At 44.9% G+C, this 18319-nt stretch overlaps 1 protein-coding gene across 2 annotated transcripts in view; it reads left to right on the top strand.

The window, feature by feature from the left end:
* LOC126481304 (protein HBS1) overlaps window positions 1–18319 on the top strand; it is a 196227-nt gene that overhangs the window by 5807 nt on the left and 172101 nt on the right. The window lies entirely within an intron of this gene.

The following is an 18319-nucleotide window of genomic DNA, read 5'->3' on the forward strand; positions in this document are numbered from 1 at the left end:
AAATGAGATGCTTAAAGTAGTAAATGAGTTTTGCTATTTGAGGAGCAAAATAACTGATGATGGTCAAAGTAGAGAGGATATAAAATGTAGACTGGCAAGGGCAAGGAAAGTATTTCTGAAGAAGAGAAATTTGTTAACATCGAGCATAGATTTAAGTGTCAGGAAGTCGTTTCTGAAAGTATTTGTGTGGAATGTAGCATGTATGGAAGAGAAACGTGGACGATAAATTGTTTAGACAAGAAGAGAATAGAAGCTTTCGAAATGTGGTTCTACAGAAGAATAATGAAGATTAGATGGGTAGATCACATAAGTAATGAGGAGGTATTGAATAGAATTGGGGAGAAGAGGAGTATGTGGCACAACTTGACAAAAAGAAGGGACCGGTTAGTAGGACATGTTCTGAGGCATCAAGGGATCACAAATTTAGAGGGCAGCGTGGAGGGTAAAAATTGTTGAGGGAGACCAAGAGATGAATACACTAATCAGATTCAGAAGGATGTGGGTTGCAGTAAGTACTGGGAGATGAAGAAGCTTGCACAGGATAGAGTAGCACGGAGAGCTGCATCAAACCAGTCTCAGGACTGAAGACCACAACAACAACCCTCTTCCAGACTTCCCGTATTGTCCATTCGAATTTCCTGACTGCGTCCCCTTTAGCTCCCAATTTTGGATATATAACATCAAACGGTGATTGCATCTTTCTTCCATAGGCCACCTCGAATGGTGACATTCCGATGCCCAAATGTATTTTGGTGTTATAATTTGATACCAAGTACGGAAGATAAACATCCAAGTTATCATGATTTTCATTCACATAATAACTTAGCATTTTCTAAATTGCCTTATGTACTCACTCTGTTCTCCCATTTGCCTGCGGATGAAGTGGACTGGTCCGTAATTTTATAATTCTCAATAACTGACACAACTGTGTCATTAATTCGGACATGAAGTTCGTTCCCTGATCCGTAATTGTGGTATCAGGCACCCCAAACTTCAATAACTAGTTATTGTCTAAAGCTTATGCTACTGTACTTGCCTGTTGGTCTGGTATTGCGACCATGGCTAGAAACAGCGAAAAGTGATCAATTATAGTTAAAACGTAACAATTTGCCACTGGCGTTTTGTTATAAGGCCTGCAGATATCTAGCCCGATAAACTCGAAAGGTTTCAAAGCCTCTGGTAACCATTGCAGTGGAATTCTTGTGCATGTCACATCCGCTCACTGCCCACACGGTACACAATTTGCTACACACTGTTCCACATCCCTTCTCCAAGTGCACCACCAAAATTGTTCTGCTACTCGTCTTTCTGTTGCTTGACGACCCTCATGCCCTGAAAGAACATGATCATGGACCAGCTTTGAGACTTCCTTCCTCAAACTCTTTGGTATCACTACCCGTGGTCCACACTAGGTAACTCTACACAACAAATTTCCCTCAACAATGAAATGTGGTTGAGTTCTAAAACCCTGGCACTTCTCATCCTCTTCTTGTGCCCTTGTCATTCCACAACACTCTTACCCGTTACTTCTAAAGTGTCTAACCTGCGGCTTAATGCATCTACATTCCTGTGTTTCTTCCCTGGCTTACGAATTACTTCAAAGTCAAACTCACCTAATTTTAGAGCCCACCGTGTTAACCAACTAGAAGGATCCTTGAGTCCCAGTAACCATCTCAATACTGCATGATCTGTCACAACCTTAAACTACCTACCATAAAGGTAACAACGAAAATACGTTAATCCATATATTACAGCCAATATCTCCTTTTCCGTTGTGGAATAATTCTGCACTGCCCTATTTAACAGTCTGGAAGCATACACCACCGGGTGCTCCTATCACATTACCATTTGCCCCAGAACACATCCTACTGCGCCATTTGAAGTGTCACGTGATAAGGTGAAGTCTTCTTCAAAATTCGGAAACACCAACACCGGACCAGAAACTAATCTCATTTTTAATTCACTGAAAGCTTTCTGGTATTCCTCTGTCCATTGAAATTTAACCCCTTTCTTTAAAAGCTTTGTTAACGGCTCGGCTATTTTAGCAAAATCCTTTACAAATTTATGATAATATGAACATAACCCAATATACGATTGTAATTGCTTCGTTGTATGTGGCGTCGGAAAATTTTGAACTGCCTCTGTTAACCGAAGATCAGTTTGAACCCCTTGTTCACTGATTACATGACCTAAATATTTGACCTGCGTCTGCACAAAATTACATTTTTCTAAACTTAATGTTAACCGTGCCGACCACAATCTTCTAAGGACTTCTCTTAAACACGATACATGTTCTGATGTATCCTTCGAAAATACTATAATGTCATCTAGGTAAACCATATATGTCTTTGTTTTCAATCCCCTTAAAATCCCATTTAATAATCACTGAAAACTTGCCCGTGCATTCTTCAACCCGAATGGCATACGTATATACTGATAGTGTCCCCCAGGAAAAGTAAAAGCTATCTTTGCCCTATCCTCTGGCACTACTACCAACTGGTGGTATCCTTTCCATAAATCTATTGTCGTGAAATACTTACATTGTCCCAGATTGTCCAATGTGTCCGTGATATTCGGAATTGGATATGCATCCGAAATGGTTTTGGTTTTTGCATTCGGAAACCTATAATCACAGCAAAACCTATATTACCTTGTACCATCCACTGACTTCTTAGGTACAAGAACTACATTGCTTGAATATGGGCTATCACAATGCTCTATGATTCCACCCCGTAGTTGTTCTATAAACTCATCTAGTAGTGGTTGCATATGCTGTGCTACCAGATATGGTTTCCTAAACACTGGTGTATTATCCTCCATTGGTATGTAATGCTTCGTAATCGATGTTGCCGGTAACCTACTCTCCATTCCGAATAAATCGCTAAATGTTCCTCCAACGCGACCCTGTCATCTCCCTGCAAATGCTGCAATATTCCCCTCAATTGCACTGCATCGACATTTTGCTTGTGGCTTGCCTCTAAATCCTCTCTATTGAGGTCATCTTCATCAAAAAACCCCAATGTGGCCAATAACAACCCTTTCAACAAGCTAAAATCCGCTCTGCTGAAGTTACCTATACTTACAGGAACCCTATAATCTCCATCCACATAACTTTCGTGAGCTAAACTCCTCTGCACAAAACAGTGCGCGTTATCCGACTCCTCATTACTCGAGAATGGCTCCACCATGTACAGCGTCTCCTTTGGTAAGTCCGTATTTATCGAAACCCATACTACCTTCCCTGTACCTGCTGGTGTTTTCCTGCTGATCAATCTTTAATGAAGCCGTTCACAGTTTAGCTGGTGTCACCTTCGCGTTAAGTGTGCCTTGTGACATTCGTCCATTTGCAACTGTTTTCCCCATGCAAAACATTGTTCCACTGAGTTTCACTGTTTGTTGCCAAAGATCTATCTTCGCACGATGTTTGTCAAGGGAGTCCAGTCCGAGAATCACCGAATACCCCTCGCCCACACCTGGTAACACCTCTACCTGCTCACTAAACTTAGTTCCTGTGATCACAAATTGAAGTACCGTCATACCCAATGACTCCACATTATTATCCCCCACCCCACGTAACCTATAACGTGGTGGACCAAGCCTTCTCCTGCTAATCAGGTGTAGAACGATAACAGACATGTGTGCCCACATGTCATCCAAAAACCTCTGTTCCCTTCCATTCACCAAGCCTAATAAACAGCATTCAGTCTGTGCACCTGCAAGTGCATTATCTAATTTCGCTGGGACCACCCTCTAACAGTTGAAGCAGTCCTGCTCTTATTTAGCGGCTGCTGTCGCCGAGGTTCCCACCTACTTTTACTCCTGCAGTTCACTGCCCAGTGACCCATTTACCCACATGAGTAACACCGTAACTGACACTGACACTGCCTCCTAATATGCCCTACCTGGCCACACCAAAACGCTTAATTTCCGCTGACAGAACTTTTTGCTCCACCCTTTGCTTTGTCGCATAATATACCTCCTCTAAGTATGTGGCGATCCTTAGAGCCGCCGCAGATCATTAGGATTCTCCATTCTCACCTGATGTAACATCTCCGGCGTTACTCCCTGCAAAAACATATCTAACGCCCTGTTCTCGGCCTCCTGTAACAGCACTCTATTAGTCTCCCCATTCAGTGACAATTCGAACGTTTGTGCATTCAGCTTTTGAATCCTGTCTGAGAAAACCTCCACCTCATTTCAAAAAAAAAAAAAAAAAAAAAAAAAAAAAAAAAAGGAAAGACTGGCTTTATTCTGTTTTTGGTACCTGTGGCATAACCCAACCTCAAGCTCTGCAAATGTCCACACATTGTTCAATGTTTCATGGTACAGTATGTACGACTTGGCATTCCCTGTCAATCATAACTTTGCCACTATCAACATTACGACATCCGACCACCCATTGGCCTCAGCCATTGTGATAATGTCGTTAAGGAATACGGATACATCCTCTGTTGTTTTACCCGAAAAGGGGTTAATCAGTGCTGCATTTGCCGGGTCAAACATTCTGACACTCCTTGACCTGCAATGTACTTTCACCCGACGTCGCTTCCCCTACTTGCAGTGCCTCAAATCTCCCCGCTAATTCTTCATATTTTTCTTTGTCCCTTATCCTTACCTCCTACAATACCCGAATTTGCTCAGTTAGAGCGGCTACAGCTTCCGCTGTAGTCACTGCCGCAGTCCCCGCTGCTTGCCGTGTTTCTGTCATTCTTGCTTATAGCTGTACTGTTAGTATTAATTCCACTCTGCTACTCCGAAAACTTAGTTCTTGCGAAGAATCACCACCCATCTACATTCTGAACAATTGCGTGCCAAATGTCCAAATCTGTTACAAATTTTAACTCTTTGGCGCACGCTTTGTACACAGTAATCTCTGACCTGACAGGCTTCAAAAATTGCATCGCTTAGGCACTATGTCATCATGTCCCCCATTTCCCCTGAATTCAGATATATCTACAGGCTCCTCTGGTCTTACAAAAGACACCTTTAAAAAGTCCATCCTAATTGACACTTAACCCCGTAAAACACAAAAGAATGATATATAAACAATACACCAAATGTCACTCACCCATCCCCATCACGCTCGTGCTCGGGTGACAGTCCTGCTTTCCTCCCTAAACTGGTATGGACAAACACTTCCTGAACGACAAGACATAACAAGAAGTGTACGACCGCCTGTCATGAACGCAACCAAGCACCTCAGCTACCCCTCTACACAGGCATACCTCGACTGTACTTGCTCGACATAAGATGTGGGAGTGGCAATCCGGTACCAGAGTTGTAACCAGCACCACTCCTGACACCATTGTTGCGGACCATAGATGGTTGAACGCAGGACTCCAGATGGCCGAGCTGAAGCCGGGACCCACCGCGCCGTATTTTGTCAGGAAGCCGAGCAAGTTCAATAGCATCAAGGGACAGTGAAGAATGATACAGCGGTATTTGAAAGTATTCCTTTACTCAGCTAGTTTACAGAAGCGTAATGATGGTGCGCCGCCTGTGCGCTGTTCTGCGAGTCCAGCCGGATCAGCAACTCCTGGTATGCCGACACCACTGCTGCTATCATCAAGTCCGCTCAGCTGGAAGCCGGCAGTGCTCTGCCCGGTCACCGTCTGCCAAGGCGCCACCTCTTGTGCCGCGTAGCTGCCCACGATTCTGGAGACTGATACAGTCCCTGGTCCTCACTGCCCTCGGCCCGTTTGGCCTGCTCTGTCCGACCATGGGACAAAGGTGGATGTACTGGTCACCCGTGGCCCTCAGGCCGCAGCTGCTCCCAGGGCAGCACTGGATTCGAACCCGCACCCTCCTGGATGTGGTGATGCAACTTGCCACTAGTGGTGCTTGCCAGATGGCAACACCCGCCACTGTCTCTGGCGCAGCTGCAGCATTCTCACATCACCTGCAGTGAACGCCTCGCCTGGACCCCAGTACGCCAAGTGGTAAGCGAACGTGTCCCGTCCTGGACCTGCTGCAGACCGCTGTCACTGCCCTCCTTCAGGCAGACCAAGTACCCGGCTGCCATTCTATCCCGCCCTGGTGTTGTGTCCCCGGAGGTGGAATGCAGCCAGAAAAAGCACATAGAAACAAAGTGCAGGTTTACACAGAATATTTACAATGTTGCTGCCAGACTGGCCCCTTTAAGTGTAGACCAGCACAGGTCCGACCCGACTCTCGACTGACCTGGCACACCTCTCAAGCTAAAAGTGCCTGACTATTTATACTGCTTTTCTCCTCGTTTCTGACGTAGTGTCAGAGAGAGACAGAAACTGTGGCAGGGGTAAATTCCCATACGTCAGGCACTTCCACATAGCCATTCCCGGCTCTGGCCTACTGCCTTGTCTCATACGTCGCAATAACTTAAAGCAACGCTGCAGTTCCTGCCTCGCTGTTGCTCCACTCCAAACAAATCGTACGTGCAATACGCTGCTGCAGCTGTGTGCCATGTTTACTCTGCCTGGCCTACTGGCTGCCGACTATTACCACACACTACCAGTGGGGAGGGAGGGGGTTGTCAAGTACCTGCTTGGTACACACAGGGACCACGCTGTTAAGTGCCTGAGCTGAAAACTCATCATGTATGCTGAGGAGTATGTGCCTGTCATGACTGGGACACAGGGTCTCCAAGCAATGGATTACTGGCCAGGTAGCTGTCGTTGGGGTTGGGTGGCACCGATGAGGAGAGCCCCCACATGGAATGGGTGGCACCATGGCAGATGAGCCGCAAATGAAGTAGATGAAGTTATCTCACACTGATGGCCATGTGCCCCCAGTATTCTCTAGGGAATGAAAGTTCTCTTTTAATGTGGAGAGAGAGATCTCACCACTGTGGGAGGAACATAAGGTTAAGTGGCAAGCGGAGCAATACTCTCTGCAATACTTGGTTTTGAAAAGGACTGATGTTGAGTCCTTGTTGACCACAAAGCCCTTATTCTTGTGGAGAACTTAGAAGACAAGTTTGTGGAAGTGTCAGCCACCTCTAAAATGAAAACTGGATCAATTTTGATCAAAACGGCTTCCCTTGACCAGTAATGGATGCTGCTCTCTTGTAACAAGTTGGGTGACATGCTGGTGACTGGCACTCCCCATAATAGTCTAAATGTGGTTCAGGGCGTCATTTTTCATGGAGACTTGCCCTTAAAATCTGTTGATGAGCTGAGCACCAACTTTGAGCAATGAGGTGTACAGTTTGTTCGTTGTGTCCATTGTGGACCAAAGGACAATAGGGTCACTTCTGGTTCCGTCATCTTGACCTTTGAGGGCAATTTATTGCCTGAAAAGTTCAAACTGATGGTAGACTGATAGAATGTGAAACTAAATGTCAATGTCCTGCTGTCATCCCCTCCCCCATGTGGTGCTTCAAGTGTTTGAAATTCAGGCATGTCTTTGCGTGACAATGCTAGTGCCAACTGTAGAGATAGTGGATGACTGCTGCATGCAAATGCTCCTTGTCTCCCCCCCCCCGATCTGTGTTAACTGTGGGAAGCATTATTCTCCCTGCTTGCCGTATTGCACTGTTTTTCCAGAGAGAGAAGAAAACACAAGAATATAAAACCCTCAGCAAATTAACTCTTAAAGAAGCCAAGTATTAGTATGTGTGGTTGCAGCTACGACAACTTCGCCTCGTTTGGTAATAGAACACCCACCTGTTACACCTCCTACAGTGGGCCCTCAGGCCTCCCTGATGGTTGGGGGCTCTCATATTGTTGCTTCCCCCTCACTTACTGTGGGATTGTTGGCTTCCCACCCACTGGGAACACTGGTCCTCACCTCCCAGCCAAAGACAAATCGTCTTCCTCCAGCTTTTCTTGTCAGGAAGGGGTCATTCATGCTGTTTCTTCCAAGGTTTCTGCCAGTTTACAGCTGGATATCAGCAAGTGACTGAAGGAACCACAGGCTGCTGTTCAAAGGGCTTCACATCAGCACCTTTACCTGAATCTGATTCAGAGAAGCCCTCACAATCACTGAAATCCGCTAAGGAGAGGAAAGATAAGATTCTGGGGGGTCCCACTCCACCAGATCCCACCTGTTCCTTTCCTGTGCCCAAGGTGGCAGAGATCCTGGCAGCTCCTGTGGCCTCGTGTCGCACTTCACAACAGAACCTAGAGCCTGTGTGTGTTGATGCCATTACCCTTAAACCAGTGGCAGCAGATGACTCTAGGGATAACTCGTAACCTTGGTCCCTTCATGGCCTCACAGTACATCGACAACATTATTCTCTAGTGGAATTGCAGTAGTTTTTTTCCACCATCTCACTGAGCTACAACATGTTTTAAGCTCTTCACCTGCCTTCTAAATTTCCCTTCTGGAGACTTGGTTTCCAGCAATGCTGACTCCGGCCTTTCATGCTACCTGTGACAGGTGCTGGGCGGAGTTTGCACATATGTTCTGGACACACCATATAGCGAATTTGTGCCTCTTAGTATTCCTTTGGAGCCTGTGGTTATTCAGGTAAAGGCATTTCAGGTTATTACCATCTGCAATGTTTACCTTCCTCCTGATGGTGAAGGGTCTCAGGACATACTGTTTGCAATGGTTTCTCAGCTCCCCACACCTTTCTTAATCTTCGGTGATTTCAATGCCCATAATCCTTTTTGTGGGGTGGAACTATGATCACAGGTCATGGTCGGGAGCTTGAAAACTTACTGACACAACTTGACCTTTGCTTCTTGAATACTGGTGTCCCCACAAACTTCAGTGTGGCACACAGTACGTAATCAGCCGTTGACCTTGCCATTCACACTCCTTGTCTTCTCCCATCCATCCACTGGAGAGTCCATGGTGACCTGTGTTGTAGTGACCACTTCCCGATCTTCCTGTTCCTCCCTCAGTGCCACTCCCCTGGATGCCTACCTAGATGCTGACTGGTGTGTTTTTGCCTCTGCTCTCACTCTTGGCTCCCTACAGCATGGAGATATCAATGAGGGACTCCAGAATACAACTACAGCATTCTTTCACTAGCTGATGTAGTGATCCCCTGTTCCTCGTGCCCGCCCAGATAGAAGACAGTACCTCAGTGGTCATCATCAATCCCACAGGCTATTAGGAACTGTAGGTGGGGTCTCCAAACCCATAAGTGGCAACCATGGGTTGAGCATCTCATTATCTTTAAGCGGCTCTGTTCTGGGTCCACCACCTAATAAAACATTGGAAGCAAGAATGCTGGGAACAGTTATTTTCAACCATTGGATTACATACCTCTCCTTTGCAGGGTTTGGCAAAGATCAGAAGTCTTTACAGATAATAAGACAGCTACAGGTGTACCTGGTATTACCTCGAATGGCGCTGTCTACACTTACCCAGATGCTGTTGCTGAACATTTAGCTCTGCATTATGCTCAGCGTTTGAGGATATCAACCTGCCTTTGGTATTCTAAACCAGTGAGTGGAGCGAAAGCAGTATCTTATAACACACAGCAGCTGGAGCCATATAATGCTCCATCCACTGAGTGAGAATTCGCCAGTGTCCTAGTTCACTTCCCTGATACAGCCCCAGGGCCGGACTGCATCCACGAACAAATGATTAAGCACCTACTGGTGGATTGACAGCATCATATCCTTGCCATCTTTAACTGCATCCGAGGCAAGGGCAAGTTCCCATTGCAATGACAAGAAAGCATCATTGTCCCAGTACTGGAACCAGGTAAGCACCCTTTAGAGATGGACAGTTATCACCCAATTGATCTACGTCTACGTGATTGCTATTCACGATAAAGTTCCTGGCAGAGGGTTCAGTGAACCATCTTCAAGGTGTCTTTGTACGGTTCCACTCTTGAATGGCGCGGGGAAAAACGAGCACTTAAATTTTTCTGTTTAAGCCTTGATTTCTCTTATTTTATCGTGATGATAATTTCTCTGTATGTAGGTGGGTCCCAACAATGTTTTCGCAATCAGTGGAGAAAACTGGTGATTGAAATATCATGAGAAGATCTGATTTCAACAAAAAATGCCTTTGTTTTAAAGATTGCCACTTCAATTCATGTATCATGTCTGTGGCAGTATCTCCCCTATTTCGCCATAATACGAAACGAGCCACCCTTCTTTGAACTTTTTCAATATCATTTGTTAGTCCCACCTGTTACGGATCCCACACCGCACAGCAATACTCCAGAATAGGGCGGACAAGTGTAGTGTAAGCAGTCTCTATAGTAGTTCTGTTGCACCTTGTAAGTGTTCTGCCAATGAATCAGTCTTTGGTTTGCTCTACCCACAACATTATCTATGTGATTGTTCCATTTTAGGTTTTTGTAATTGTAATCCCTAAGTATTTAGTCAGCAGCTCGTGGTCTCGCATCGCATTCTTGCATCCCGAGCATGGGGTCCCGGGTTCAACCCCTGGCGGGGTCGGGGATTTTCACCAGCATCAAGATGACTGTGTGTTTGTGTTGTCCTCATCATTTCATCATCATTCATGCAAGTGGCGAAATTGGACTGAGCAAATGTTGGGAATTTGCACATGTGCCGGTAACTGCGCAGTTGAGCGCTCCACAATCCAAACATCATCCCTAAGTATTTAGCTGAATTTACAGCCTTCAGATTTGTGTGACTTATCGCATAATCAAAACTTAGCAGATTTCTTATAGTACTCATGTGAATAAATTCACACTTTTATTTATTCAGGGCCAATTGCCACTTCTTGCACCACACAGATATCTTATTTAAATCATTTTGCAATTCATTTTTCATTTGATGACTTTACAAGATGGTAAATGACAGCATCATCTGCAGATAATCTAAGAGGGCTACTCAGATTGTCTCCTATGTCGTTAACATAGATCAGGAACAATTGAGGGACTATAACTCTTCTTTGGGGAATGCCGGATATTACTTCTGTTTTACTTGATGACTTTCCGTCTGTTACTACGAACTGTGACCTTTCTGACAGGAAATCACGAATTCAGTCGCACAACTGAGGTGATATGCCATAGGCACACAGTTTGGTTAGAAGACGCTTGTGAGGAATGGTGTCGAAAGCCTTCTGTAAATCTAAAAATATGGAATCAATTTGGCATGCCCTGTCAATAGCACTCACTACTTCATGGGTATAAAGAGCTAGCTCTATTCCGCAAGAACTGATATTTTCTGGATCAGTACTGACTATGTGTCAGTAAATAGTTTTCTTCGAGGTACTTCATAATGTTCAAATACAGTGGATCTTCCAAAACCCTACTGCAAATCGATGTTAGTGATATGGGCCTGTAATTCAGCAGATTACTCCTATTTCCATTTTTGGGTACTGGTATGACTTGAGCAACTTTCCAGTCTTTAGGTATGGAACTTTCTGTGAGCGAGCGGTTATATATAATTGCTAAATATGGAGCTATTGCATCTGCATGCTCTGAAGGGAACCTAACTGGTATACCATCTGGACTGGAAGCCTTGCCTTTAGTAATTGATTTAACCTGCTTTGCTACACTGAGGATATCTGCTTCTGTGTTTCTCATCTTTGCAGTTGTTCTTGATCGGAATTCGGGAATATTTACTCCGTCTTCTTTGGTGAAGGTGTTTCGGAAACTCATGTTTAATAACTCTGCTTTGGTGGCACTGTCATCAGTGACTTCACCGTTGTTATTGCGCAGTGAAGGTATTGATTGAGTCTTGCCACTGGTGTGCTTTATATATATGACCAGAATATCTTTGGCTTTTCTACCAGATTCTAAGACAGAGTTTCATTGCGGAAATTATTAAAAGCATCTTGCATTGTAGCATGCGCTATATTTTGAACTTCTGCAAAACTTTGCCAGTCTTCGGGATTTTGCGTTCTTTTAAATTTGGCATGCTTTCTTCGTTGCTTCTGCAACAGTGATATGACCTGTTTTGTGTGCTATGGGGGATCAGTACCATCACTTATTAATTTATGTGGTGTATATCTCTCAATTGCCGTCGATACTATCTCGTTGAAATCATTCTACATCTTTTCTACCCTTACGTGATCAGATCAGGAGTAGTGGAGACTGTCTCTTAAAAAGGTATTAAGAGCATTTTTATTGGTTTTTTTAAATAGATGTACTTTGTATTTCTTTTTGATAGTTGTGGATGCTATGGTATTCAGCCTAGCAACGACTGCCTTGTGGTCGCTAATCCCTGCATTCATCATGATACTCCCCATTTGTCCAGGTTTATTTGTTGCAAATAGGTCAAGTATGCTTTCACAAACATTTATAATTCAGGTGGGCTCATGAACTAATTGTTCAAAATAATTTTCTGAGAAAGGATTCAGTACAATTTCAGATGAATTCAGATGAATTCAGACAATTTCAGATGATGCCTGCGGCCGGCTTTAAACATATATTTTTTCCAGCATATCGAGGGTGGATTGAAGTCGCCACCGACTATATTTGTATGAGTGGGTTACCTATTTGTAATGAGACTCAAGTTTTCTTTGAACTGTTCATTAACTACATCTTCTGAGTTGGGGGGTCGGTAAATAAATCCAATTAATAGTTTAGTCCGATTGTAAAGTATAACCTCTACCCATACTATTTCACAGGAACTACCTACTTCAATTTCACTACAAGGCAAACTACTTCTGACAGCAATAAATACTCCACCACCAACTGTATTTAATCTATCCTTTCTGAACACTCTTAGATCGCTTGAAAGAATGTCGGCTGAACTAATTTCGGCTTTAGCCAGCTTTCTGTACCTATAACTATTTGAACTTCAGTGCTTTCTATTAGGGCTTGGAGCTCTGGTTCTTTTCCAACACAGCTACGACAATATACAACTATAATACCGATTGTTTCTACCACTACCTTACTGTGTTTTACCTGCCCCCTTTTAGATGGATGCCCTTTCTGTGGTTTCCTGAGACTCTCTAACCTAAAAAACCACCCAGTCCCTTCCACACAGCCCCCACTACCCATGTAGCTGCTTCCTGTGTGCAGTGGACTCCAGACCTATTAAGCGGAACCCGGAAACCCACCACCCAATGGCGCAAGTCAAGAAATCTGTGGCGTACAAGGTCACAGAACTGCCTGAGCCTCTGATTCGGACGCTCCACCCAGCTCTGCACCGATGGACCACAGCCGGTTCTGTTGACGATGCTGCAGATGGTGAGCCCCGCCTTAATCTCGGAAGCAAGACTGGCAGTCTTTACCATTTGTGCTAGCCGCCGGAAACCAGAGAGAATCTCCTCCGATCTAAAGTGACACATGTCATTTGTACTGACATAGGCCACCACCTGCAGTTGGCTGCACCCCGTACTCTTCATGGCATCCGGAAGCACTCTTTCCACATATGGAATGACTCCCCCCAGTATGCATACAGAGTGCACACAGTCTCCCTTCCCCCCCCCCCCCCCCTCGCCCCCCCTCTTGGCAGCCATGTTACTAAGGGCCCATTACACACCTAATGTTGGAGCTCCCAACTACCAGCAAACCCACCCTCTGTCCTCTGCGAATGCCCATACCTAGCGGGCCGAGAAGCTTCCTCTGGAACTGATTGGACGACTGCATCCGGCTCAGAGACTTCATCAGCCACAGATTAAGCCCAAAACCTGTTCATCAAACAAACTGGGTGGTCCTACGATCAGCCGCACGGAAAGTCTTTTGCTGCCTGCCAGGCTTTGGAATGATCTCCCACTTGACCATGGGTGTGGGGTCAACTTTAGTTCAGGCAGTACCTGGCGCGGCCACAGCAGTGGATTGATTGGGGGACACATGGGTCGTGCTCTACTTCCCTCGCATCCCCGTGTCTGACCCCCCACAGTGATGCCCCTTGGCAGCAGCCTCAAGCTGTGTGACGGAAGCCAACACTGCCTGGAGCTGTGAGCAAAGGGTCGCCAACTCAGCTCGCATCTGTGCACAGCAATCACAGTGCCTATCCATTTCTGAACTCGCTCTTGTTTGAAACTCGTAAAGATACGTAATAAATAAATGGTGTACTCACCTTATTTGCAGCAGGAACTCGGAGTGCTCTCTCACTGCTGGTCTAACCGACACTGAGTTGTTGTATGCAAAACGAACAAAAGCCTGTATGATATGAGGGTGGATATGATGGTCGATAGCAATGGCAGTACTGTACGCTACACTGTTTTTAAAATGGTAGGTTGCTCCTAGTAAGCACTCAAACACAAGAAATTACAAAAATAAACTAGTAACTACAGAGGTAACTGAAAAGAAGTTGCTCCTGTTTGAAGCTCATAAAAACATGTGATAAACAAACGGTGTACTCACCTTATTAGCAGCAGGAACAGTCTCACCAATGTGCTCTGTAAGTTGCTTGAATGCATGGTGAGCCCGCAGCTGTGTTGGCTTGGCTCCTTGAGCCTCAGGGTCTTCTGGCTCGATCCAAGGATGGTTTCCGCCAAGGCCATACCACTATTGATAATGTTTCGTACCTGAAGCTTGCCATCCGAACAGCTTTTTGCCCGATGCCGACACCTTATAGTTTCCATTTTGACCTGCAAAAAGTTTATGACACCACATGGCGACACCACGTCCTTGGTGCCTTAACCTAGTGGTGACTCTAGGATCTGTTCCCAATTTTTATCCAGAACTTCTTGTCGCACTGTTCTTTCCGGGTTAAAGTTGGTGCTTCCCACTGTACCCCCTATATCCAAGTGTATGGGGTCCCCTCTCTTTCTAGTAGCCATTAATGGCCTAACAGCAACTGTGAGGTCCTCAGTATCGCCCTCGTTGTGTGCTGATGACTTTTGCCTCTACTATTGCTCCTCTGGTGTGGGTATTGCTGAACGATGGCTGCAGTGTGCCATACGAAAGGTGCAGTCTTGGCCTCTCACCCATGGATTTCGGTTTTTAGCTGCCAAAACTCATATTGTGCACTTCTCTCGACGTCATACTGTTCACCCACAGCCAGAACTTTACCTTGACGACAAGCTACTGAATGTGGTGGAGACTTGTTTATTAGGATTGGTCTTTGATGCTCGTTTGATGTGAATCCCCTGTCTTCACTAGCTCAAATGAAAGTGATGGTTGCTCCTCAATACACTGTTCTATCTGAGTCACACCAGCTGGGGTACAGATTGCATTAGACTTCTGCAGCTTTACAAAGCCCTGATACAATAACATCTTGATTATGAGAGTCTGCCATATGGTTCGACATCACCCTCAGCACGGTGCATACTGGATCTGATATACAACTGTGGGGTTAGACTTGCCACAGAAGCCTTTTGATATAGTCTTGTGGACAGCTTACCCTTTAAGACTGGGGTCCTCTCTTGCGGAACAGGCACCAAAAACAGCTTCTTAATTATGCTACACACGTTTTCAGTCCACTTAAGCATCCAAACTACTATCTCCTCTTTCCAAACACTGAAATCCAATCCTGCAACAGCATGCCAGATCAGGAACTACAATCTCCATCTGCTTTCACTCCCTCCTCTCTGAACTTCAGATGTTTCTGCTACTAGCTGTCCTCTGGGTCTTCTCATGTATGCCTGCATGGTACATCCCTCGGCCACAGCTGTGTCTTGACCTATCACAAGGTCTGGAAGTCTTGGTTCATCCCAACACCCTGTGCCACCAACTGTTCTCCATCCTTGGTGCATCCCTGTGTTCAAAACTAGTCTACACTGATGGCTCAATAGTTGCTGATCATGTAGGCTTTGCTTATATTCATGCGGGACATACTGTGCTCCTTGCCAGATGGCTATAGTGTTTTACAGTGGAGTTGGTAGCCATCTGTTGTGCTCTTTAGCATATCTGTTAATGCACTGGGGAGTCCTTTCTCATCTGCAACAGCTAATCGAACAGTTTGCAAGCTCTCGACCAGTGTTACCCATGCCATCCCTTGGTCATAGTTATTCAGGATTCCCTGTATGCCCTTGAACAATGTGGATGATCAATGACCTTTGTCTGGAACCCGGGCCATGTTGGGATTGTGGGAAATGAAATCGCTGATAGATTAACCAAACTGGCTACTAGTAACCCGACTTTAGCGATAGATATTCCGGAAACAGACCTCTGATTGTATTACACTGTCAAGTTTTAGGGATCTGGAATGTGGAATGGTTCATCTGACTTCACCAAACTAGGGATGATAAACAAGACCACAAATCTGTGGAGGCCCTCCATGCAGACCTCTTGCAATGACTGTACTGTCCTTTTCTGGCTCCCCATTGGTCATACTTGGCTGACTCAGTCATTTTCTCTGTTGTGAGCACCCACCCCACTGTTGTTGTTTTTCCCTTTTGACGGGGGGGGGGGGGGGGGGGGAGGGGGAGGGGAGGGGTCACTTAACCTTATCGGGCCCACTGAGGGGTTGGTAGAACAGTCTGTTGCCTTCTTATACTCTTCTTCACCCCTCTAGTGTGCTCGTCTGTGCTTCTCTTGCTCTGTCCATGTTGGTAGTCTTTCCTAGACAGTTTAGGAGTGGCGTACGTCTGGTAAGTGGCAGTTGCTGGGGGATGTTTGAGGCCTGTTCAAAAAATTCCGGAACCTTGGCCACAAAACTTCTCCATGCTTTTCTTTTCTTACTGTGCATTGTCTCCTTTGAAACACTCACTCATACAATCAACACACTGCTCCCAGCCCTGTTTCCACTTCCAAAAGCAGTCTTGGTATGCCTTGTGCTGGATCGTACGAAACGCTGTCTGCTAATATTCTTTCATCTCATCTGTTGTTGCAAATTTCTGTCTCTTTTAATGGGGTTTTCAACGTTGGAAACAAAAAAAGTCTTCAGGGGCAAGGCCTGGAAGGTACAGAGGATGAGACAGCACAGAGATTTTGTATTTTGTGCAGTAGTCACGCACCAATAAGGATGAATGTATAGGTGTGTTATTGTGATGTAAGAGCCATGAATAGTCCACCACATTCCAAGCCATTTCCTTCTCACATTTTGTTGCAGGCATCCTGATATTACCATCAATTAAGCTTCTCACTGCAGTATGAATTTACAATGGACTAATCCTTCAAACTCAAAGAAAACTATCAGCATGTCTTAAACATTTGACCTGACCTGACGAGATTTTTATGGTCTTTGAGAATTTTTCCAAATCCATTATGAAAATTAAAGCTTGGTCTGAACATCATAACCGTAGACTCACGCCTCATCACCAATTATGATTCTCTTAAGGGATATCCTGTTGTCATTGACACGATCCAAAAGCTCTTCACAGATTGAGAGATGAATGTCTTTCTGGTCTTGACTCATGAGCAGTGCGACGAACTTGGCAACAACACGATGCATTCTGAGATGCTGTGTCAAGATTTCATGACATGAACCAACTGAAGTATTACATTCTTCTGGAATCTCTCGGGCAGTTGGTCTCCAATTGGCACTCACAGTTTCTTAGATGTTCCTGAGATGAGCATCACTGGTAGAGACGAAGTGTGTCCTGAATGAGGGTCATCTTTAACTTCCATCTGGCCATTTTTAAATTGTGTGAACCATTCATAACACCGAATACCGTTTAAGCACTCTTCCAGCATCATTTGGTGTGTCTCTGTAAGGGTTTCCGTGTGTTTTATGGAAAATTTAATGCAAACACGTTTGCTTCTCTAACTCTGCCATCTCAAAATTTGCAAACTGTGCAACACAATGTTCTACTCAGTACAGCACTGAACAATAACTAACAGACATACAATAATGAAACTTCCAGCAGCAACACATTAAACACAGGTGTGTGCAGGGGTGTACACTGCATTTCGCTCCAACACACCACTGGCTTGAAATTACGAATATTCCGGAATTTTTTATAGAGACTCGTATGTCACTTCATTGCATTCTGCTTTCAAGGGTTTCTGGCTGCTCCCTAGATAGGGCATCTCACCTGCCTTTCTTCCTATATCCCTCCTTTCTTCTTTTTTGTCCCGTATCTAGCCTTCGTTGACTTATGGTAGTTCTTGGGGTTTTGTGTGATACGCCATCTCTCATGTACAATCATGTAGACCTGTGTGTTCTAGGAAAAAGGGACTGATGACAAAGTAGTTTGGTCCCTTTTAATCATCCATCCAACCAGCCAAAAACTGACACCCACAGGACACCAAATGTGTAGGATAGAAGAGTGATGTAGCTGGTCCAAATGGATGAAGAAAACGTATTTCCACTTTTCATCAAGTTCTTTGTCCACCCCTGGTATCATTTCATTCCCATTGACACGCAAGTCACCGAAGTGGCATCAGCTCGAAAGACTTGCACCTGGCGAATTGTCTACCAGACGGGAGGCCCTAGCCACACAGCATTTCCGTTTTTATCAACTTCTTCATTTTTTTTTTGTAAAATGCACCCATCATTGTCAGACAAAGTGGTGATGTAGTCTGAAATATCCTGTAACTTCAGTTTGTCTGATGGTGTAGTTACTTCCGTCTCCTACACCTATACAGCATCTGAAAAGTGTTTCACTAATAACTTTGATGTAG

This window comes from Schistocerca serialis, chromosome 5 (assembly GCF_023864345.2).
Source record: "Schistocerca serialis cubense isolate TAMUIC-IGC-003099 chromosome 5, iqSchSeri2.2, whole genome shotgun sequence".
Classification (NCBI taxonomy): Eukaryota; Metazoa; Arthropoda; class Insecta; order Orthoptera; family Acrididae; genus Schistocerca; species Schistocerca serialis.